A 26,207-nucleotide genomic window follows, 5' to 3' on the forward strand; every position below is an offset into this window, starting at 1 on the left:
TGAGGTTGACACCTTGATAAGTTCCTTTCCTGAGGATGGCTCACCCCTCACAGTTCTGGGTGACTTCAACCATTAAACCCCTACAACTCATCCAGAATGCCGCAGCCCGTCTGGTGTTCAACCTTCCAAAGTTCTCTCACGTCACCCCGCTCCTCCGCACACTCCACTGGCTTCCAGTTGAAGCTCGCATCTGCTACAAGACCATGATGCTTGCCTACGGAGCTGTGAGGGGAACGGCACCTCCTTACCTTCAGGCTCTGATCAGTCCCTACACCCAAAGCGAGGGCATTGCATTCATCCACCTCTGGCCTGCTGGCCCCCTACCTCTGCGGAAGCACAGTTCCCGCTCAGCCCAGTCAAAACTGTTCGCTGCTCTGGCACCCCAATGGTGGAACAAGCTCCCTCACGACGCCAGGACAGCGGAGTCACTCACCACCTTCCGGAGACACTTGAAACCCCACCTCTTTAAGGAATACCTGGGATAGGATAAAGTAATCATTCTATCCCCCTTACCCCACCTCCCCAAAATAAATAAATAAATAAATAAAAAATACATATTGTAAAGTGGTTATCCCACTGGCTATAAAGGTGAATGCACCAATTTGTAAGTCGCTCTGGATAAGAGCGTCTGCTAAATGACGTAAATGTAATGAATCCACTCTCTCCTGCTGTGCTATGATGTAAGGATTGCAGGCATGTGCTTTGTCAGTGGCTGTGTAGTAGGGTTCAGACAGGAGTTGATGGACAGTCGGAAGAGCGAATGAAATGATAGGAGGGACATCCCAGCTCCAAATGGTTTCAGATTTCACATCCTACTTCACACAACATATACTACCGTGTCGGTGGGAACCAAGGATATCGCTCAATGCTAGCCATTTCGATGTACAGTGTCCACAGATCGATTTATAAGCGCAAATGTTGGTTGGAACCGGTACCAGAACCACGCAGGTTCCCTAAACAGGGGTCTTAACATCTAAGAGGTTTTAAGGAGAAGAGGGATCAGCCACATCAACCATAGTAATACCTCAGAATCAAGGAGAGGACATTGACCCAGTGGAGGACAAAGAGGAAAGACAACAATTGGATAATCATCATAAGCAATGATGACAATTACACCTACAAAAGGCAAGGTGGCGCTATAATCATATTGATTACATACCTATCCAATCCTTTAGGCTCTACATGGAGTACCTAGCCGGTGGGTAGTGGCTAGGGGTTGGTTCTGGACCGGCCACATCTTTGACAACAAAAAACATTATTACCATTATATTACCAATATCTGTCTCCTGTATTTGGTATAGTTTCAGTGACAGTATGTTATCCCCTGCCTTGTCTCATTCACCATCATTGTGTCTTGGAGAGGCCTGTCAGCCTTTACACACACTGAATGGACAGGACCTGTTTCACCATCAGAAGTAACTTGCTGGCATGTGAATCAATCAATTACACTACATTATCCAAGATGGCGTAGCAGTACGGTCGCTTTTATTTTTCGTCCTGTGTAAATATCCCGTTTCTTGTTTTTTTGTCTATATTTCTCAATTTTTTACTTTCATTCTTTAACTAAATATACTTTCCTGCAACCCGCCTCACCCAATGTGGAAAGGATTCTATTATTTCTTTATAACTTTCATCAAGAACCGTAAGCTGAAAATAGTGGCTACCTGTTATTAGTCACCGTTAGCGTCTTCACCATTGTCCGTGGCCTACACTATCCACCAGCCAGCTCTAGCTAGCCTGGACAATTCGTCGGCCAGTCTGCACAGCGTGCTATCGACCCAGCGTGCTATCGACCCATAGCTTATTGGACTTTCTGCCGGAGTCACTGGACCCTAGCGCCGGATCATCACAACCAGCTAGCTAGCTGCAACCTGTTGTTGGCTGATTACCATTACCATTGCCCTATAGCAAGCACCAGTTAGCCTTGAGCTAGCCTCAGGCCCATCTCCCGGCTATCTACCTCTCTGTCAACCGGACGGGACCTCCTAGTGTTGACACTGAGCCCCGCCGATCCAACACGACTGGTTTGCCGACGAAATAGTCTGATGTGGTTTCAACCGGCTTCCCGTTGCGACGACCACGAAGATCCATCTGCCAGCCCCGGCCCGCTAGCACACGCAAACCACAACTGTGCTCCCTGCTAGCTGTGCTGAAGCACCAATTTGAACTGCTCTCGGACTCACATATTGCTGTTCACTGGACCTTATGATCACTCAGCTGCACAGCTGATGCCTGCTGGACTGTTCCTTTACACGGTACCCTGTCCTGTTTATTCTGTTTAGTCTTAGCCCAAACGTTATCGCTATTTCCAGTTGTATCTTAGCTCTCTCTAATAACACGTGACTGCTTTATGCCTCTCTCCCATGTCAATTATGCCTTGCCTATTGCTGTTTGGGTTAGTTCTTATTATACAATTTCAATGTAGAACCCCCTAGTCCCTCTCAAACTGCCTCATATAGTTCCTTTGTTCCTCCCCCCATACACGCCGAGACCGGCTCAATCGATGCCTCCAATGACGCTATCTCTTTCATTGTTACCCAACGCTTAGGGTTACCTGAACTGTACTCATATCCTTCCATATCCTTTTCTGTACATAATGCCCTGAATCTTTTCTACAACGCCCGGAGAACTGCCCCCTTTATTCCTATGTACCCAACGCACTAGAAGACCAGTTCTTAAAGTCTTTAGTCGTATCCTTATTCTAGTCCTCCTCTGTTCCTCTGGTGATGTAGAGGCTAACCCAGGCCCTGCAGCCCCCAGTATCACTCCTACTCCCCAGGAGCTATCATTTGTTGACTTCTGTAACCGTAAAAGTCTTGGTTTTCTGCACATAAATATCAGAAGCCTCCTTCCTAAGTTTGAGTTATTCACTGCGTTAGCACACTCCCAACCCTGATGTTCTAGCAGTGTCTGAATCCTGGCTTAGGAAGGCCACCAAAATTCTGAAATTTCCATCCCCAACTATAACATTTTCCGTCTAGATAGAACTGCCAAAGGGTGTGGAGTTGCAATCTACTGTAGAGATAGCCTGCAGAGCTCCATCATACTATCCAGGTCTGTGCCCAAACAGTTTGAGCTTTTACTTCTAAAAATCCACCTTTCCAGAAATAAATCTCTCACTGTTGCCGCTTACAGACCCCCTCAGCCCCCCAGCTGTGCCCTGGACACCATATGTGAATTGATTGCCCCCATCTATCCTCAGAGTTCGTACTGCTTGGTGACCTAAATTGGGATATGCTTAACACCCCGGCCATCCTACAATCTAAACTAGATGCCCTCAATCTCACACAAATTATCAACGAACCTACCAGGTACAACCCTAAATCCGTAAACATGGGTACCCTCATAGATATCATCCTGACTAACTTACCCTCTAAATACACCTCCGCTGTCTTCAACCAGGATCTCAGCGATCACTGCCTTATTGCCTGCGTCCGTACGGGTCCGCGGTCAAACGACCACCCTCATCACTGTCAAACGCTCCCAAAAACACTTCAGCGAGCAGGCCTTCCTAATTGACCTGGCCCAGGTATCCTGGATGGATATAGATCTCATTCCGTCAGTAGAGGATGCCTGGTTGTTCTTTAAAAGTAATTTCCTCTCAATCTTAAATAGACATGCCCCATTAAAAAATACAGAACTAAGAACAGATATAGCCCCTGGTTCTCCTCAGACTTGACTGCCCTTGACCAGCACAAAACATCCTGTGGCGTACTGCATTAGCATCAAATAGCCCCCGTGATATGCAACTTTTCAGGGAAGTTAGGAACCAATATACACAAGCAGTTAGGAAAGCAAAGGCTAACTTTTTCAAACAGAAATTTGCATCCTGTAGCACTAACTCCAAAAAGTTTTGGGACACTGTAAAGTCCATGGAAAATAAGAGCACTTCCTCCCAGCTGCCCACTGCACTGAGGCTAGGAAACACTATCACCACCCGATAAATCTACAATAATCGAGAATTTCAACAAGCATTTTGCTACGGCTGGCCATGCTTTCCACCTGGCTACCACTACCCCGGCCACCAGCTCTGCACCCTCCGCTGCAACTTGCCCATGCCCCCCGCTTCTCCTTCACACAAATCCAGACAGCTGATGTTCTAAAAGAGCTGCAAAATCTGGACCCCTACAAATCATCTGGACTAGACAATCTGGACCCTTTCTTTCTAAAACTAGCCGCCGAAATTGTCGCAACCCCTATTACTAGCCTGTTCAACCTCTTTTTCGTAACGTCTGAGATCCCCAGAGATTGGAAAGCTGCTGCGGTCATCCCCCTCTTCAAAGGGGGTGACACTCTAGATCCAAACTGTTACAGACCCATATCCATCCTGCCCTGCCTTTCAAAAGTTTTTGAAAGCCAAGTCAACAAACAGATCACCGACCATTTGAATCCCACCGTACCTTCTCCGCTTATGCAATCCGGTTTCGAGCTGGTCATGGGTGCACTTCAGCCACGCTCAAGGTCCTAAATGATATTATAACCGCGATCGATAATAGACAGTACTGTGCAGCCGTTTTCATTGACCTGGCCAAGGCTTTCGACTCTGTCAACCACCGCATTCTTATTGGCAGACTAAATAGCCTTGGTTTCTCAAATGACTGCCTCGCCTGGTTCACCAACTACTTCTCAGATAGAGTTCAATGTGTCAAATCGGAGGGCCTGTTGTCTGGACCTATGGCAGTCTCTATGGGGGTGCCACAGGGTTCAATTCTTGGGCCAACTCTTTTCTCTGTGTATATCAATGACGTCGCTCTTGCTGCTGGTGACTCTCAGATCCACCTCTACGCAGACGACACCATTTTGTATACATCTGGCCCTTCATTGGACACTGTGTTAACAAACCTCCAAACGAGCTTCAATTCCATACAACACTCCTTCAGTAGCCTCCAACTGCTCTTAAACACTAGTAAAACTAAATGCATGCTCTTCAACCGAACGCTGCTTGCACCCGCCCACCCGACTAGAATCACTACTCTAGACGGGTCTGACCTAGAGCACGTGGACAACTACAAATATCTAGGTGTCTGGTTAGACTGTAAACTCTCCTTCCAGACTCACATTAAGAATCTCCAATCCAAAGTTAAATCTAGAATCGGTTTCCTATTTCGCAACAAAGCCTCCTTCACTCATGCTGCCAAACATGCCCTCGTAAAACTGACTATCCTACCGATCCTTGACTTCGGCGATGTCATTTACAAAATAGCCTCAACACTCTACTCAGCAAATTGGATGTTGTCTATCACAGTGCCATCCGTTTTGTCTCCAAAGCCCCATATAATACCCACCACTGTGACCTGTACGCTCTTGTTGGCTGGTCCTCACTACATATTCGTCGCCAAACCCACTGGCTCCAGGCCATCTATAAATCACTGCTAGGCAAATCCCCGCCTTATCTTAGCTCATTGGTCACCATAGCAACACCCACCCGTAGTCTGCAGCTCCAGCGGGGTATATCTCACTGGTCATCCCCAAAGCCAACACCTCCTTTGGCCGCAATTCCTTCCAGTTCTCTGCTGCCAATGACTGGAACAAATTGCAAAAATCTCTGAAGCTGGAGACACTTATCTCCCTCACTAACTTTAAGCATCAGTTGTCAGAGCACCTTACCGATCACTGCACCTGTACACAGCCCATCTGAAATTAGCCCGCCCAACTACCTCATCCCTATATTGTTATTTATTTTGCTCATTTGTACCCCAGTATCTCTATTTGCACATCATCTCTTGCACATCATTCCAGTGTTAATACTAAATTGTAATTATTTTGCACTATAGCCTATTTTATTGCCTTACCTCCATAACTTGCTAAATTTGCACACTGTATATTAATTGTATTTCTGTTGTATTTTTGATTTTGTTTTGTTTTACCCCATATGTAACTCTGTGTTGTTGTTTTTATCGCACTGCTTTGCTTTATCTTGGCCAGGTCGCAGTTGTAAATGAGAACTTGTTCTCAACTGGTTTACCTGGTTAAATAAAGGTGAAATAAAAAATAAAAATAAAAAAATTATTAGGAGAAGTAATTGATTGATTGTGGGACATTGTTTTTTAAGATTTATTTTAATTTATTAAGTGTGTGTGTGCGTGCATGCATGTGTGCACATTAATTTTGCTATGGCAGGAGAAAGTAACTACTCTGGGATACTGAGTTTATTTACTGTAGCATGACACCCACACCTTGATGAATGTAGGTTATCTTTACCTGTATGTAACATGATCCCTCTGGAACTCCCGGACAGCCTCTCTCTGAAGAGAGAGGAGCTTTAGTAGCAGGAACAATAAGTTACCTGAAACAGAAAGGGAAGCTATGATGATGACGATGATGATGATGATGATGACAACCATAGTCAGCCTCTATTGAGACATTTAACAAACCATAATGTCCTGAATTTAAAATGATAGTGGCTATTGGCTTTGATTGGGTTCTACAACCTTCCCATAACATTTCCTACAGGTTTCATGAAGGATCTATTCAAAGTCATGTTCTCAATTTGTTCTCAGAACATTAAGAAACAACGTTCTTCTGGGGCAATTTCAGTACTTCAGCATAACATTTTCTACCGGTTTCGTCATGGTTCTATTTAAAGTCTTGTTCTCAGAACATTAAGAAAACTTTTAATAAAAACTAAAAGAAAACATTAGTAATGTTCAAAGAACGTTCTAAGGATGTTATTTAAAAACATATACATTCCGTTCTCAGCATCAACAAAACTCTCTCTATCCTCTATCTTGTTAAGTGTGTTCAGGTGTGTATGGACACAATAATCGGCCTCTCCTGATCATAATGTCCTTGTTTCCTTAGAAATAGGGTCTGTTTGAATGGACTAAAATGAACAGCTTTGTATGAGTAAAAAAAACATGGCATGGTAGCTCCATCCTGGTGGCGAGGTGGACTAATTCCATGGATAGAGAGCAGAAGATCATATGTTTGAATCTCACTGACGCCATGCCACAATAAAAAATGTGTTTGCATGATTAATGCAAATGCATTGCCATGTGTCTTATCTTCAAATAACCTATTATTTCCGATCTCAGAACGTTAATAAATCCTCCCAGCATAACTTTCAGGGAACTATATAAAAACATTCTCAGAACCTTCCTGCAACCTAAAAATTAACATTCCAAGAACAGGCAAAATGTTTTCAGAATGTTTAGAAACTTTTGGCTTTGTTACCAGAATCAATGGGAAACCAAAAACGTAGGTTCCCACAACTTCCAAGGAACCAGTTGTGCTATCTGGGCTAACAGCCATAGCAGCAATACTGTAGCAGGGCCTTATTCACAGTGGACATTGCACCAGGCAAAGATATTTATCCTATGCTAACCAACAGATTTTTGACCAAAACATTCCCCTCGTCTGGAGTTACCAGTTAAATAACATGTTACCACTGTATAGGTACTGTGATAATTTTCTTTCTGTTGGTCGATTTAGTTGTGAATGTTTGTTGTTCTTATGTTTTGATATTGAGGAGAAAAAGTACTGCCATAATAGCACTGGATCATTCCACATTATACTGTGAACATTAAATACTTTAACTTTACTAGTCTTTGTATGCTTCTACTTCACGTTGCCTGCTCAACCCCAACCTAAACCTCTCAGTTTCCACCTCTTAACATTTTGATCAGTGAGTAGGTCTAGTCAAAAATATGCCTGGTCTCCAAGGCAACACTGCACCAGTCTTGAAAGCTATCTGGTGCATTACAGAGGTTGAATGACATTAAGAGGAAATTATAGGGTGTGTGTGTGTTGTGTGTATGTGTGGCTTTTTGTGTGTGTGTGTGTGTGTGTGTGTGTGTGTGTGTGTGGTATCAGAGGCCATTGAGGCCCTACAGCATGCTGTGTTGTGATGACAAACTGAAAGGCAGAACACACAGGGTCCTCCTACAGAACATTACATTGCACACCGGGTCCTCCTACAGCACAGGAGTGTGTTTTCACGTCAGAGACCAAATCAACATCTGTACCGTGACCTCTGGGACAGTAGAAAAGACAGCAACCCTGAAACAGCAAGGTAATCAATTATCAACCTATTAATCAAACAATTCATGAATCAATGAATAAATTCACCAATCAACGTTTTTGGCTGTAAACTCTACAAAAACAAGACAACATATGCAAAGATCAATCAAAAAAGGCACTTCAAATGACATAATTTCAGATCCGGTCCAGGGTTCTCCAAGCAGTGAGGTGTCCATCCCCTGCAGTGTCTCTCAGTCTGACCTCCTGACCTTTAACCTCACCTGGAGGTTCAACCAGATAGACACCATCCTCACCTCCACCTACACTAAGGGCACATCTCAGATGTATGTTGATGACCAGTTGAAAGAGCATGTCCAGAATATGTCTGACGCTGGCAGCCTTCAGCTCCACAAGCTAACCGTGGTCCACCAGGGAACCTACAGCTGTGAACTCTCTACTGCCAGAGACACACACCTGGTCCTCACCTACCTGGAGATCACACCTGATAAACCATCTGATGGTACAAAGTTTACTTTTACTATTTACCCTCACTGTAAGTCACAGGATCACATTCAACAATAAAACTGCAACTCTGTATTTTCTCCTTCAGTTTCAGATGGACTGAGTCCAGGTTCAATCACTGGTATAACAATAGCAGCAGTAGCAGCAGTGATTATAGCAGCAGTGATATGTTACCTGCTGAGAGGTAAGTTATGATGATGATGACATCATAATCTGTTGAACCATTTAACACAACCACCTCCTGATGGACAGAGAGGAGGGTTACATTGGTGGCTTTTGATGAACAGCTTTCAGATTCTGCTATTTTACTGTCTCCCATCTCAAGGTTTTCTGCCCAAATCCAAAAAAGTAACACGGTCATCTGAAGAGGGAGAGTCACTCTCTGTCACAGGTTGACGTCCATGGAATATTCATGTCCTTATGGTTACATGCATTTACTCATACTAGCTGTTTGTGTGTCTGAATCCTGCTAACTCACCATAAACTCAACTATCTCCCTCCAGCAAATACAAATGGTCAAAATGAAAAGGATCAGAGTGGAATACCACTTCAGAATGGAGAAGAAAGAGAGGAAGATATAGCAAGACAAGAACAAGAACAAGGTCAAGGAGAAGAGGGGTCAGCCACATCAACCATAGTAAAGCCTCAGACAGAAGGAGAGGACATTGTTCCTGATTAAGACAAAAAGGACATTCTAGAAGTCTCTCTGGTGTGGTCAGCCACATTAACCATAGTAAAGCCTCAGAATTAACAATAAGAAAACGTTCCATCAAAAACACAAAACATTAGTAACGTTCAAAGAACGTTCTCAGAATGTTATTTAAAAACATATACATTCCGTTCTCAGCATCAACAAAACTCTCTCTATCCTCTATCTTGTTAAATGTGATCAGGTATGTTGGCTGCGCCCACTAATTGGCCTCACCTGATCTTAATGAGTGCTTGTTTCCATTGAAATAGGGTTTGTTTGAATAGACAAAAATGTACAGCTTTGTATGAGTTACAGTTTTTTCCAACTGCTTACACACAAAATCTTTTCATGTCACATGATTTTTGAACCTCTCACTCAAAGTGCAAAACTACACACCAAATCTCCAAAACCATAAGCTATTTCTCAGCCTTTGACTCAGTTGTCAATTGCATAAAACACTTTTTTCAAAACACTACACACAATTTTCTACCAAAAACTCAAAAATCTAACTTGAAGTGACTTGCTTTCCTTTTCCAAACACAACCAATCAAAATGCTACACTTATTCACCAGGTCACACACACACTCCACACATGTGCAAACACTAATTGCTTAACTGATCACTAACCAATCACTGCTTTACTGTAGTATAGGTCTATAAATAGGTCAAAGGTCAGTTTACCTGTTTTGAACAATGGATGCCAACAATGGACAGCGAGCAAGAGGAGTAGGAGTAGGAGTAGGAGTAGGAGTAGGAGTAGGAGTAGGAGTAGGAGTAGGAGTAGGAGTAGGAGTAGGAGTAGGAGTAGGAGTAGGAGTAGGAGGGAGAGGCAGGGGACAACAACGAGGACAAAGACGAAGAGTTGGAGTAGGAGGAAGAAGAGGACGAGGGCAAAGAAGAGAAGGAAGGAGAGCCATCTCTGAGATTAGGGCAACACTTGTTGATCATGTGATCAACCACGGTTTGACCATGAGAGAGGCTGGACTGAGAGTCCAGCCCAACTTGAGTCGATTTACAGTGGCGTCCATAAAATGGAACCATCAGAAATGAGAACAGGTATGCAACTATCTAATGACTATTTTAGCATTAGAGTAATGTACTGTAAAATACGTATGACTGCATAGTATTGCATAAACATTTGTAACTCTAAGCCATCCATTTACTGCACTGCATTGAATGAATGAGGTTGGTTATCATGCTGTACTACCTTTTTTTGTACATTGTTTACAGTTCCTATGCTGAACACATACTGTGTTTGAATTCTGTACAGAGTGGAAAGGCAAAGACATCATGGAGGATGAGGACGCTTGTTTACAGATGTACAAGAGACTGCAATTATAAATATTGTTTTGACCAACAATGGAATTAGGATTCGAGAGATAAGAGAGCATATCTTGAATAATGACACCATATTTAACAACATCAGTGCTGTAAGCCTGTCAACCATACAACGCATCCTCCAACGGCACCAAGTGAGCGATGAAACAACTTTACAAGGTGCCATCTGAGAGAAACTCTGACAGAGTCAAGAATCTGTGACATGACTTTGTAGAGGTATGTATGCAACACTACTTCCAGTACTTCAGACATACCATATTTACTCATCTGTATATCCTTTTGTCTGGTAACAGAGAGTATTGGAGATGGATGCCCATGTAATTCGCCATGAATTTATTTATGTGGATGAGGTTGGCTTCAACCTCACCAAAACCAGGTGCCGCGGAAGAAATGTAATATGACAGAGGGCAATTACCAATGTCCCTGGACAGCGTGGGGGTAATATAAATATGTGTGCTGCCATCACTCAAAACGGGGTCCTCCATCACAATGCCACACTGGGTCGGTACAACACCGGCCATATGCTCACTTTTCTGGATGCAATTTACACAATGCTTGTCCCTGATCCAGATTAGGAGCCTGCTAGATTTGTGGTTATATGGGACAATGTTAGTTTTCACCGGGCTGTTCTGGTCCAAAACTGGTTTGCCACCCATCCACAATTTGTAGATTTGTACCTACCCCCATATTCACCTTTTCTAAATTTACATTTACGTCATTTAGCAGACGCTCTTATCCAGAGCGACTTACAGTTAGTGAATACATATTTTTTTTATACTGGCCCCCCGTGGGAATCGAACCCACAACCCTGGCATTGCAAACACATGCTCTATCAACTGAGCTACATCCCTGCCGGCCATTCCCTCCCCTACCCTGGACGACGCTGGGCCAATTGTGCGCCGCCCATGAGTCTCCCGGTCGCGGCCGGCTGCGACAGAGCCTGGATTCAAACAAGGATATCTAGTGGCACAGTTAGCACTGCGATAAAGTGCCTTAGACCAAGGAATTATTCTCAGCCTGGCGCTGGAAAGTGTATGATCGCCAACCCTATGCCCACATGCCGCTTCTCCAGGCAATGGAGGACGCATGTGGGGACATAGAGGTTGCCTCTGTCCAAGGTTGGATATGCCATGCTAGGAGATACTTCCCTCGATGTTTGGCAAGAGAAACATATCTTGTGATGTGGACAAAGTATTGTGGCCAGACCCAGCCCCGGAGAAGAGATGAAGCGTAGCTTAGCACTGGTGACTGCCCCCCTACCAATTCCTGGACTGCCCCACGGGACCCCACACACACAATTGTGTTCTTTACTGTATTCTAAAGAATATACTTTTGGTTTACATATGTTTTATGGTTTTGTTGTGTGCTACTGTATACAACAGTAATGTTTGGCCTAATAAATATTTTCTGTTTCTACATTGCATTGGTGTTTACAGTGTACTTGTTACCCCTCTCAGCAGATTACTTTCACTGTAGAACATTGTATTGAAATGTAGATATAAGCCTATGAAAGAGCTTTAGATTTAGAACAACAGTGTTTACATGGTATATCCAAAACTTTACTATTATGAAAGATGTGTTTGCCATTTGATGCAAATGCTTCATTCTGACATGTGTTTATGGCATTTTGAATGCAGTGTTACATTTTGAAGGAGATGTGAGGCATTTTGCATTTTGTGTGTGCAGTTTGGGGAATTGTGTGTAGAGTTTTGAAAAAAGGAGACATGGTTTTGAAAACGTGTGTAAGCAGTTGGAAAAAAACTGTAATAGAAATATGGCTTGGTAGCTCCATCCTGGTGGCTCAGTGGACTAATTCCAGAGCAGAAGATCATAGGTTTGAATCTGAATGACACCACGCCACAATAAAAAAATGAATGTGTTTGCATGATTAACACCTAAGCAAATGAATTTCCATGTGTCCTATCTGTACTTGGTATTCACACTGAACACATATACAAGCACATCTCTTCTTCTTTACAAAAACAACAGTGTGTCAGTTGTAAATAAAAGCACACAAGTAAATATGAACATATGTCAGAAACAATCAAGTTAGTCCAAATTGTCTTTAGCAAGCACACAAAATAACACAAAATCTAGGGAAAATTCTATGTAAAAACAGTCTAGTTAGCTAACTGATCGTCACACATATTGAACCCAGGCCGTCAAACCCAGAGTGACAGAGCCTCATTGGAAACACAAGTGGTTTTGACTGGCTGTAGAATGGCCCATAAACAGTTTAATTGGGTGTAGTGTGTGTATCAGATGTAATGTGTGTTTTCCTCCAGCACTAAACCAATAGGTGATATATAACACCATGATTAATGTAATGAAGTCAACCAGCCTCTGAATAAAGGAGGGGAGGAAGACAGAAGCACACAAGTAGCAGAGGGTGATGCAATGACAGAACATGGAGGACAGTTACAGTACGGGGCCATTCACACACCGCTGGACCAAACTCCCCAAAGAAGACATCCATTGTGGGTGTGACGTCCCAGCGTCTAAGATAGATCCAATGGAGATGACTGGGCAGGAAGTGTATCAGAGTTCTATAGGAATTGGTAATGGTCTGAGTTAGGAGGGCCAGCAGACAAGGATTCACACACACACCTTGCGTAAGTACGTGTTAGTGGGACTAGGTCCCCATCTACTGGCATTCATGTGTATTACACCTTAAAAAACGTGTTGTTTGGATCCTGGATGCGGATACGACAAGCAGCGTTGCGTGCTGTATGCTCGTACTGTATTCTGCACAATGCATTAAGATAGGGAGGAGTTTGTATCCACGACGATAACCCTGGTGTCTGGTCTCCGTGGAGATGGCCAGAGTTCAGGTTTTCAATACATTAAGGGATCTGGTGTTGGTAGTGATTCTGCTATGGACTGCCACACCCACAGATGGGGGAGGTGAGCAACAACCATCATTACAGTCGGTCTTAGTTGACCTGTCTTTACCTTCTTTCTGTCTCGGTCTGTCTCTGTCTCTGTCTGTCTCAAAAAACTAAATTCCAAAATGATCGCTAGCCACTGGCGTAACAGTTTCTCTGGGCCCAACCAAGTAAACTACCGGTCGCTGTTCATAGTGCTGAAATTGCAACATGTCTATGCGGCTGCATGCCTATAGAATCGATGATAGGCTTTCTAAAGGTGCCAGGACATGGCTTTGCTTTAGCTAGTGGATAAATGTTTATTGGTAGGCTATTTGGTCTTTACTTTCACAGGCTAAGCCTAACATTTCACGAAGCTATAGGGCCTACATGGTGTCTTAATGCTGCCATTTTTAGGCTGCTGGCTGGTGGCAATAGTGTAATTACACTGGAAGAAATGTACTGTAAATTATACAGTAAATGACTGGCAATTAAGTTGCCAACAAAGTACTGTGAATTTACAGCATTTTACTTGCAACTTAATTGCCAGTAAATTACTCTAAATGAGGCACCAGTAACTTACTATAATATATATTTACAGTACTGTAAATGAACAACAGTAACTTACTGTAAATCACCATTACAGTACTTTATTAGAAACGTAATTGCCAGGAAATTACTGTAATTTCCTTTCCCTTTTCCCCTTCCCTTATTGTAAATATCTATCATAGTACTGTAAATCAGATTCCAGTACCCAACTGTAAATATACATTTTGTTCCAGCACCTAATTGGCAACTTAATTTCCAGTAAATTCAAAGAATTGCTATTACAGTGTTGTAAATGAGAATCCAATAACATGTTGTAAGTTGAGTAAAATACATAATATAAATGTAAATTGCTGTAACCATTCAAATGAAACAAGTTTGTATTCAGCAATATAATAGAAGACAAGAAACTTAAGTACAGTTAAGTTCAGTTTAATTGAACAGCAACGGCATGTTTCCACTTTAATGTACTTAGGCCTACATGTACAATAACAAACTGTAGTCCAATATGTCTCCGCTATCCCAGTGACAATTAAATGCCCACTTAGAGGTAGATTGGGGTAAACGGGCCGTAAGTGCCAGCCCCCAATTCAACTTTTTAAAAGAAAACTAAACTAAAAATAACCCTAACCTTGTCAATGTTCTTGCCTAACCTTAATGCAAGTTAACATCATTCACTGAAGAAGGCTCTATGCTGAAACGTTTGAAGCTGTATGGCCTCATCTTACTCAAAAACACTGAGTTGAGGGTCACCTTGTATAGCAAACTAAACCATCTCATCTAAAATGCACACTTTTCTGCATTGAATCCACAAGCCGTCTCTATTGCCTACATTAGGCAAAAGCAATCAATTGGTTCTCTGACTAGTTTACTTCCTGTGATAAAGTTTAAAAATGACTAGAACTATTCAAAACAGAGGTCATAATGATGTCATTAAACCAATAGAGTCATTCCAATGATAATTAGATGACAATGAAACAATTTAGCTGAAATCTAACATGGTCAAAAGCTTCAGGGAGGAATGCAGTTGTAAAATATAGTTTGCATGTTTGTAAATGTGTAAAACAAAACATTGCAATCAACTATCCAAGCACTATTAATGGCTCAAATCTCTCTGGTGTAATCAATTAGTCAAGATAGGAACAAAATAATGCCTCTTAACACTAGACAACTGGCATGATCAGGGATCATGAACAATTTCTTGAAAAATACAAGTATATCCAGATTATAGACAGACATGTCTTCTTTGCCTTACAAATACTATCTTATTTAAACTTGATTGCTAGAACGGGCTGCTTGTATTGCTTCTGTGATGAGAGAAAAGTGAGAGACAAACACAGTCTGAACTTGAGCCCTTGTAAGAGGCAAGAGAAATGACAAAACTGAATCTGGTTTTTCATCCTCAACTTTCTGTAGCTTTTTCCAGCCAGCCTTCTTAGCCTGCAGCAGGCTGTTTACCCCTTGGCCAACGTGAGCAGTATGCTCCTACAGGCCTGCAACAAAAACAATAAACACAACTGACAAAACTGTGACCACTCACTGAACTAAAGGTTCCACTCAAAGTCTCTCAACTTCCGAAGAAGAGTGGAGACATGAGGGTTCAAAGAGACTGGTTTATTCTGGACCAATCTCCCAGTCTTCTTGGAAACCTTCCCCTTGCTGGCCTTTGTACTAGTGGATTTTCATAAAATTGGCCGGAATGGAATGAATGGAATGGTATCAAACACATGTTTCATACCGTTCTATTCCAGCCATTATACTCCATTCCAGACATTATTAGGAGCCATCCTCCCCTCAGCAGCCTCCCCAAAGAAGACATCCATTGTGGGTGTGACGTCCCAGCGTCTAAGATAGATCCAATGGAGATGACTGGGCAGGAAGTGTATCAGAGTTCTATAGGAATTGGTAATGGTCTGAGTTAGGAGGGCCAGCAGACAAGGATTCACACACACACCTTGCGTAAGTACGTGTTAGTGGGACTAGGTCCCCATCTACTGGCATTCATGGGTATTACACCTTAAAAAACTGTTGTTTGGATCCTGGATGCGGATTCGATAAGCAGCGTTGCGTGCTGTATGCTCGTACTATATTCTGCACAATGCAATAAAACAGGGAGGAGTTTGTATCCACGACGATAACCCTGGTGTCTGGTCTCCGTGGAGATGGCCAGAGTTCAGGTTTCCATGACATTAAGGGGTATGGTGTCGGTAGTGATTCAGCTATGGACTGCCACACCCACAGATGGGGGAGGTGAGCAACATCCATCATTACAGTCGGTCTTAGTTGACCTGTCTTTACCTTCTATCTGTCTGTCTCTGTCTCTGTCTCTGTCTCAAAAAACTAAATTCCAAAATGATCGCTAGCCACTGGTGTAACAGTTTCTCTGGGCCCAACCAAGTAAACTACAGGTCGCTGTTCATAGTGCTGAAATTGCAACATGTCTATGCGGCTGCAAACCTATCGAATCGATGATAGGCTTTCTAAAGGTGCCAGGACATGGCTTTGCTTTAGCTAGTGGATAAATGTTTATTGGTAGGCTATTTGGTCGTCACTTTCTCAGGTTAGGCCTAACATTTCACGAAGCTATAGGGCCTACATGGTGTCTCAATGCTGCCATTTCTAGGCTGCTGGCTGGTGGCAATAGTGTAATTACACTGGAAGAAATTTACTGTAAATTATACAGTAAATGACTGGCAATTAAGTTGCCAACAAAGTACTGTGAATTTACAGCATTTTACTTGCAACTTAATTGCCAGTAAATTACTCTAAATGAGGCACCAGTAACTTACTATAATATATATTTACAGTACTGTAAATGAACAACAGTAACTTACTGTAAATCAACATTACAGTACTTTATTAGAAACTTAATTGCCAGGAAATTACTGTAATTTCCTTTCCCTTTTCCCCTTCCCTTATTGTAAATATCTATCATAGTACTGTAAATCAGATTCCAGTACCCAACTGTAAATATACATTTTGTTCCAGCACCTAATTGGCAACTTAATTTCCAGTAAATTCATGTAAATTGCTATTACAGTGTTGTAAATGAGAATCCAATAACATGTTGTAAGTTGAGTAAAATACATAATATAAATGCCAATTGCTGTAACCATTCAAATGAAACAAGTTTGTATTCAGCAATAGAATAGAAGACAAGAAACTTAAGTACAGTTAAGTTCAGTTTAATTGAACAGCAACGGCAGGTTTCCACTTTAATGTACTACATGTACAATAACAAACTGTAGTCCAATATGTCTCCGCTATCCCAGTGACAATTAAATGCCCACTTAGAGGTAGATTGGGGTAAACGGGCCGTAAGCGCCAGCCCCCAATTCAACTTTTTTAAGGAAAACTAAACTAAAAATAACCCTAACCTTGTCAATGTTCTTGCCTAACCTTAATGCAAGTTAACATCATTCACTGAAGAAGGCTCTATGCTGAAACGTTTGAAGCTGTATGGCCTCATCTTATTCAAAAACACTGAGTTGAGGGTCACCTTGTATAGCAAACTAAACCATCTCATCTAAAATGCACACTTTTCTGCATTGAATCCACAAGCCGTCTCTATTGCCTACATTAGGCAAAAGGAATCAATTGGTTCTCTGACTAGTTTACTTCCTGTGATAAAGTTTTAAAATGACTAGAACTATTCAAAACAGAGGTCATAATGATGTCATTAAACCAATAGAGTCATTCCAATGATAATTAGATGACAATGAAACAATTTAGCTGAAATCTAACATGGTCAAAATCTTCAGGGAGGAATGCAGTTGTAAAAATATAGTTTGCATGTTTGTAAATGTGTAAAACAAAACATTGCAATCAACTATCCAAGCAGCTAATGGCTCAAATCTCTCTGGTGTAATCAATTAGTCAAGATAGGAACAAAATAATGCCTCTTAACACTAGACAACTGGCATGATCAGGGATCATGAACAATTTCTTGAAAAATACAAGTATATCCAGATTATAGACAGACATGTGTCACACTCTGGTTCTAGGACTTTTTGTGTTTAGTCAGGGTGTGTAGATTTCCGTGTGTTGTGTACTGTGGGTAGTGTCTAGGTGTTCGCGTTCTATGTTTGGTCAGTGACTCCCAATCGGAGGTAACGAGTGTCAGCTGTCGGCTCGTTATCTCTGATTGGGAGCCATATTTAAATGTCTGTGTTCACCTTGTGGTTGTGGGTTTTTGTTCTTTATTCAGTCGGTGTAACTGAGGACGTCACGGATCGTGTTTTGTTTTGTCGTGTGTTTCAAAATTAAAATCATCATGTTCACTCCCAACGCTGCGCTTTGGTCATACTTCATTGGCGATCGTGACAACATGGCTTCTTTGCCTTACAAATACTATCTTATTTAAACTTGATTGCTAGAACGGGCTGCTTGTATTGCTTCTGTGATGAGAGAAAAGTGAGAGACAAACACAGTCTGAACTTGAGCCCTTGTAAGAGGCAAGAGAAATGACAAAACTGAATCTGGTTTTTCATCCTCAACTTTCTGTAGCTTTTTCCAGCCAGCCTTCTTAGCCTGCAGCAGGCTGTTTACCCCTTGGCCAACGTGAGCAGTATGCTCCTACAGGCTTGCAACAAAAACAATAAACACAACTGACAAAACTGTGACCACTCACTGAACTAAAGGTTCCACTCAAAGTCTCTCAACTTCCAAAAAATTGTGGAGACATGAGGGTTCACAGAGACTGGTTTATTCTGGACCAGTCTCCCAGTCTTCTTGGAAACCTTCCCCTTGCTGGCCTTTGTACTAGTGGATTTTCATAAAATTGGCCGGAATGGAATGAATGGAATGGTATCAAACACATGTTTCATACCATTCTATTCCAGCCATTATACTCCATTCCAGACATTATTAGGAGCCATCCTCCCCTCAGCAGCCTCCACTGCTTTGTACTGTACCTTTCTGTGGATTTATGCTGAATAACAACATTGAAACAAAGACAATACAATATTTAGAAGACTGTAAACCATAACAATAAAACAAACAGCATGTGAGTGTGTGGGTGTGTGAGTGAAGAGCGTGAGTGAGTGAGACACACACTTACCTTTGAATAAATTCCAGCGTGCAAGCAGCCTCTTCTTGGTATGAAATGTTGAAAACGTAGTAGCATGTGAACAATGCTGCCAGGCCAGACAGGAAAGTGGGCTGTGTCCCCTCACATATGACTTGGCCTTCCATGTTGACCATCCAGGGTCCACTGGTCAGAGTTTCACCTGAAACCAAGGTGGAGAAGTGAGGAGTGATGTATGCCAATTAGGAATGAGGGGGATGATTAGGTGGCCATGATGGAATGTGGCCAGGTTGGGAATTGTGGTGGATATTTTAAATACTATCAAATGAGGAGAGACAAACTTATCACACAAGTCAGAGTTACACTTAAACTAAATCTTTATTCAAATAACTTATTGATAAGGGAGCTGGTCGCAAAACCCACACAACCAAGTGGATAGAGTGAGAGCCCAATGAACAGGAAATGCTGACGTCTTATATAGTGGACATAAAAATGCTTAGTCATGGCTGGTTCCACCCCTCCCCGGCAGATCAGGAGCTCCCTTGTTTTCTTCTTGTGTCTCTGTGTATCGGGTCATAGCGCACAAACAAGTGATAACGTTAGTTCCGTTACTGCCCATATCTCCACACAGCTGTGCCCTTGGAAGATAGTAAAAGACAGGATGAACTGAAAAACTGTGGTCACTCTGAGGCTCTTTGTCTTATGCCGTGTGACCAGGTTCCTCAGAAGCAACGAGAAATTGAAACACTACAGGTTAATCTGTTCCTCAAGTTTATCTCTATCCCATGTCCTTGACTACACGCCCAGACCAGCTGCAGGGAGATAGAGGGAACCATCCTTATGAAAAACACAGCATTGGTAGTTAAGAAATGTCTCTACTATTGTTAAGTATATTAATTGTTAACTATTCATATTAAACAAATCAGGTAAATACGTGATTTTCCTCCCACAGAATTTAGCCATGACAACCAGTGCCATGGGATTTTGAATGACCACAGAGAGTCAGGACACACATTTGAACGTCCCATCTTATGGAAGGCACCCTACGCAGGGCAATGTCCCCAAATATTTTATTTATTTGTTTCCCCTTTTTTCTCCCCAATTTTGTGATATCCAGTTGGTAGTTACAGTCTTGTGCCATTGCTGCAACTCGACTAGGGAAAGGCAAAGGTCGAGAGCCATGCGTCCTCCGAAACACGACCCGCCAAGCCACACTGCTTCTTCTTGACACAGCTCGCTCGCTTAACCCAGAAGCCAGCCGCACCAATGCGTCGAAGGAAACACCGTAACTGAAGCCACAAGGAGTCGCTAGAGGACATCCCAGCCGGCCAAACCCTCCCCTAACCCGGACGACGCTGGGCCAATTGTGTGCCGCCTCATGGGTCTCCCGGTCACGGCCGGCTGCAACACAGCCCGGGATCGAACCCTGGTCTGTAGTGACACCTCTAGCACTGCGATGCAATGCCTAAGACAACTGCGCCAATCGGGAGGCTTTGAAATGATTATGTTTTAGTCAAATATTATATCTGTTTGGGCTTCTTGCGGTCAAACATTTGTTGATGATCCCTGTCCTAGGTGATTATAGTGCCCCATCAATTTTTAAATGTATAGGGCACAGATTGGAGTGGCAGCAAGTCTTAAACCTTAAATGGTTAAGCATTTTGCCTTTTGGTCTGTTTTACACTGTAGTCGCTGCCATTTTGGAAGCTTTTGTATTTTTTTGATTTATTAATGATATGTAAAAATGTATATTCTTTAAGAATATAACTTATGCCTCAAGTGCTTTGTTCAACTGCCATACCCCATCAGAACCCAAAATATAAGCTTGTTTTACTCCAATGTTTGTAAAGAAATTAAATGTAAACAAACACTATATAGCCTCGAAAAATTGTTAAAACAAGGAGAACAAGGAGCTTTGTTCCTGTCAAACTCAAGGCAACATCATTACAATGTATGCAGTAACATGCAGTTCGTAAGTCAAATTTGGCTATATTGTAACATTTCATGCAAACAAAAATGTCCTTTTTGGTCTTAATTTAAGGTTAGGCCGAAACAGGGCGGCCCTGGACATTCTGCCGCCCTAGGCAAATCAAAAATCTGCCGCCCCCCCCTCCCCCCATATTTCTCAATGTCAAACCAGAATGTCTTATTACAATAGAAATAACTATAAATAATTATATTTAACATATATTTTAATATTCCTGTAGAACTGTAAAAAAATAGTGAGATCATTTGAGCTTTAGAAACAAGTGCTTTCATAAATCCATGGCAGGCCTCGTTTCGCTGGAGCAGTGTAAAATAATATTTATGTCAATGACCCAGCCTTTACGAATTTCGTTTATTTACAAGGCGAATTTGATTGTCCAACATCAGTTTCAGCATTTATTTATTTAGTCTCCGCTAAGTGGCCTCTTTCCTCTGCAGTCCTGAGTGGCGCAGTGGTCTAAGGCACTGTCCAGGGTAGGGGAGGGAATGGCCGGCAGGGATGTAGCTCAGTTGATAGAGCATGGCGTTTGCAACGCCAGGGTTGTGGGTTCGATTCCTACGGGGGGCCAGTATATATAAAGAAAAATAGGTATTCACTAACTGTAAGTCGCTCTGGATAAGAGCGTCTGCTAAATGACTTAAATGTAAATGCAGTCAGCGATGTTTTCTCTCCGTAGCTGTCCATGGTCCTGAAATCAAATCATCTGAGAGAGACAGCAAGAGTGGAGAGAGAGAGGGGAAGATAGGGGGAGAGAGAGAGATAAAGAGAGTGAGAGAGCGAGATTAGGATGTAGTCTATTTAAATAAATAAAAAATACAAAGTAAACAGGTGATAGATAATTGACTAATCTTACAAATTAATGCGAGTGTATGATCAACGCTTACCTTTTATTCAGAGACAAGTTGACTCGCCTGGCCTTCCTGGCAGCAAAAGCATGCACTGCTTGTTGGAGGTTGATTTTGTAAGACACCTCGTGCTCAATTGATATGGCGGCGAGTCCATTGAGTCTCTCTTGACTCATAGTAGAGCGCGGGTAGTATTTGATGAGTTTGAGCTTGGAGAATGTGCGCTCTCCACTTGCCACTGTCACCGGGAGTGTGAGAAGAACTCTCAGGGCAACAAAGGCATGGGGATACAAGGAGGCCATTTGGTGTCTGGATATGTACTACAGTGCGTCGAGTGGTTTTGCCTCACTGTCCAGTCTCCTGCTCAAGACTTTGAGCTCATTACACAGATCTTTTGCGTCGATGTCCCTGGAATCGGAGTACGTAAGGGCCCTCTCCAGTGTTGCGCAGTCCCTGGTAAGTGCTGCAGTGTCCATGTCCTTGATGGTGGGGATGTTGTACAGGATGCTGAAAATATTGCTGTGCTCTTCGAGCTGCGTAAAGCGCTCGTTGACAGACTGGATAGCAGAATCAAGAATCTGATTAAAGAAATGTACTGTAACGACCCGGTATTGTGTTCTGTGTTAGTGGGTGTGTTATTGTTCTCATGGGTGCTAGCAGGGGTTAATGGGGGGGTACATTTCAGCAGCGAATTTCTTTGGTGCCTCTTTTCTCATTCGTATTTTTAAATATTCGCTTCCTGATCGTTTTTGTCTCTTAGACATGGTAGCAAATTGTTTCAAATCTATATAGCTTACTTTTAGCTAAAATTATATCCACTAGTAGTAGCTAGCTAACATTAACAGGCTAGGTTAGGCTATTGCCTTAATCACTAATCGGCTTCATCATAAACAAAACAATCATTTAACTGGCAGATTCCTTTTTATTAATGTTTCACAATTGGATAATCCCATATAAACACACACATCACCATAGCTACCAAGATAGTGGGAGTGAATTTCGGGAGGAACAGGAATGGGGTGAGGGCGGGAACTGCAGCAACGCCATGAGCTGGTGGCTAGGGTGCGGTCGGCGGTGTAGCAGCCGAACAGGGGTGCCGGAGGGCGGCAGCCAATTGTCAAAATGCTGCCCCAAATTCAAGTGCCGCTAGCCAGAGATTGAACCTTTTGTAGCGTTTTTGATGTGGCACTGCAACATTCACGTAGGCGAGCAAGGTCGATGACGCGAAAGAGTAAGAATGGCGCTGCTAAGATCAGAGAATCGTCTCCTGTGTATACACCTTCGTTCGAGGAGTACATACAGTGCGTTCGGAAAGTATTCAGACCCCTTGACTTTTTCCACATTTTGTTACGTTACAACATTATTCTAAAATGGATTAAATTGTTTTTTCCCCCTCTTCATCAATCTACAAACAATACCCCATAATGACCAAGCAAAAACACGTTTTTAGAAATGTTTGCAATTTTATAAAATAAAATAAATGGAAATATCACATTTACATAAGTATTCTTACCCTTTACTCAGTACATTGTAGAAGCACCTTTTGCCTTGATTCTTCTTGGGTATGATGCTACAAGCTTGGCACATCTGTATTTGGGGAGTTTCTCCCATTCTTCTCTGCAGATCATCTCAAGCTCTGTCCGGTTGGATGGGAGCGTTACTGCTGCACAACTATTTTCAGGTCTGTCCGGAGATGTTCGATCAGGTTCAAGTCCGGGCTCTGGCTGGGCCACTCAAGGACATTCAGACACTTGTCCCGAAGCCACTCCTGCGTTGTCTTGGCTGTGTGCTTAGGGTTGCTGTCCTGTTGGAAGGTGAACATTCGCCCCAGTCTGAGGTCCTGAGCACTCTGGGGGAGGTTTTCATCAAGGATCTCTCTGTACTTAGCTCCGTTCATCCTCGATCCTGACTAGTCTTCCAGTCCCTGCTGCTGAAAAACATCTCAAAATCAATTTTAGAATAAGGCTGTAACGTAACAAAATGTGGAAAAAGTCGAGGGGTCTGAATACTTTCCGAATTCACTGAACAAAAATATAAATACAACATGCAACAATTTCAAAGATTTGACTGAGTTACAGTTCATATAAAGAAATCAGTCAATTGAAATCAATTCATTAGGCCCTAATCTATGGATTTAACATGACCGGGAAAACAGATATGCATCTGTTGGTCACAGATACGTTAACAAAAAGGTAGGGGGGTGGATCAGAAAACCAGTCAGTATCTGGTGTGACCACCCTTTGCCTAATGCAGCACGACACATCTCCTTAACATAGACTTGATCAGGCTGTTGATTGTGGCTTTTGGAATGTTGCCCCACTCCTCTTCAATGTCTGTGCGAAGTTGCTGGATATTGGCAGGAACTGGAACACGCTATTGTACACGTTGATCCAGAGCATTAAAGGGTGACATGTCTGGTGAGAATGCATGCCATGGAAGAACTGGGACATTTTTAGCTTCCAGGAAATGTGTACAGATTCTTGCGACATGGGGCCGTGCATTATCATGCTGAAACATACATCATACACGTGGTCTGCGGTTGTGAGGCTGGTTGGACGTACTGCCAAATACTCTAAAACAACGTTGGAGGCGGCTTATGCCGCTTTGGTGGACATTCCTGCAGTCAGCATGCCAATTGCACGCTCCCTCAAAACTTGAGACATCTGTGGCATTGTGTTGTGTGACAAAACTGCACAATTTAGAGTGTCCTTCTATTGTCCCCACCACAAGATGCACCTGTGTAATGATCATGCTGTTTAATTCGTTTCTTGATAAGCCACACCTGTCACGTGGATGGATTATCTTGACAAAGGAGAAATGGTCACGAACAAGGATGTAAACAAATTTGTGCAAAACATTTTAGAGAAATACGTTTTTTGTGCACATGGAACATTTCTGGGATCTTTTATTTCAGCTCATGAAACATGGACCAACACTTTACATGTTGCATTTATATTTTTTGTTCAGTGTAGATTAATCATCATGTGATCAAGTGAATGACTATGAGGACTCAAGAAAGTGTCTCTGTGGTTATGTTTGAACAACTAATGGATGATCAGTGATTCAACTTAACAGACAGGACAGGCTAAGATGGTTTAACAATGTAAATGATTGCTGAATGAGTGTGGTATGATTAGAGGCATGAAGGAAGTGTAGTCATTCAGGTCTGACTGGAGTCTTTACTTAGATTGTGATTTTAGTTAGGTGCTGTGGGTGAGGAGGGGGGTGGGTGGAGGACAGAGGAGGACCACAATGACAGATTAAACTCAGGTTAATATTAACAATATTAACAATAATAACAGGTTAATAACAGGTGAATAACACTCTGATATAAACCAAGGGCCTACTCACTTTACCAAGGTATCTGACTATTGGGGAGTATAGGAGTCTGTGTTTGAATCCCCTCTTGTCCAGATGTTCATTTAACGTGTGTGTTTATTCTCTTGCAGACATCCATGTAACCTGTCTGTTCTCAGAGGATTGTGTCCTGGCCTGCAGCTTCCAGCCTGGCAGTGAGGAAATAATCCACTGGCTGAAACTAGAAGACAAGGACCTGACCGTCCACTCCTACTACTACAGTACAGATCAGCTCAAGCTGCAGAGCCAGCGTTACAGAGGGAGAACAGCCCTGTTCAATGACCAGATCCCCAAAGGAAACGCTTCACTACTGCTGAGAGGACTCACACTCCAGGACCAGGGCAGATACAAGTGTTACACCAGCACTATTAAAGGCAACAAGGAGTCCTTCATTAACATGGCAGTGGAGGGTACGGAATGTCTGTCTGTCTGTCTGTCTGTCTGTGATGATCACTTTATGGCTGCTCCATGTGTAATGTCTACTTTGTTGCAGCTCCAGTCCGCTTGGTGGACATACAGTTATCAGATGACATCCTCACCTGCAGTTCTACAGGTATCTATCCTGAGCCTAAACTCACCTGGTCCACTGACCCCCCCTCTGACCTTTCATTTGAGCCTGGAACCATACAGAACTATACCAGCATTAAGTTGGATGACGGGGGCCTCTATGACATCACCAGCACAAAACAGTTTATCAGAAACCGAACCAACATCTGTACCGTGACCTCTGGGACAGTAGAAAGGACAGCAACCCTGAAACAGCAAGGTAATCAATTGATCAACCTATTAATCAAACAATTTATAAATCAATCAATCCATTTTTCTGGCTATAAACTCTACAAAAATAACACAACAATGTGAGACAGTATGCAAAGATCAAGCGAAAAAGGCACTTTCTCATTACATAATTTCAGATCCGGTCCAGGGTTCTCCAAGAGGTGAAGTGTCCATCCCCTGCAGTGTCTCTCAGTCTGACCTCCTGACCTTTAACCTCACCTGGGGTTCAACCAGATAGACACCATCCTCACCTCCACCTACACCAAGGGCACATCTCAGATGTACATTGACGACC

The 26,207-nt window shown here is 42.6% G+C and overlaps 1 long non-coding RNA gene across 1 annotated transcript; it reads left to right on the forward strand.

Moving 5' to 3' along the window:
- The first annotated feature begins 8,391 nt into the window (after window positions 1-8,391).
- LOC123487105 lies at window positions 8,392-9,044 on the forward strand. The gene is made up of 3 exons (XR_006659615.1): window positions 8,392-8,479; window positions 8,570-8,665; window positions 8,985-9,044. It is a non-coding gene; the product is annotated as an uncharacterized LOC123487105 (long non-coding RNA).
- The last annotated feature ends 17,163 nt before the right edge of the window (window positions 9,045-26,207 follow it).

The sequence above is a fragment of the Coregonus clupeaformis genome, unplaced genomic scaffold (genome assembly GCF_020615455.1).
Source record: "Coregonus clupeaformis isolate EN_2021a unplaced genomic scaffold, ASM2061545v1 scaf1460, whole genome shotgun sequence".
NCBI lineage: Eukaryota > Metazoa > Chordata > Actinopteri > Salmoniformes > Salmonidae > Coregonus > Coregonus clupeaformis.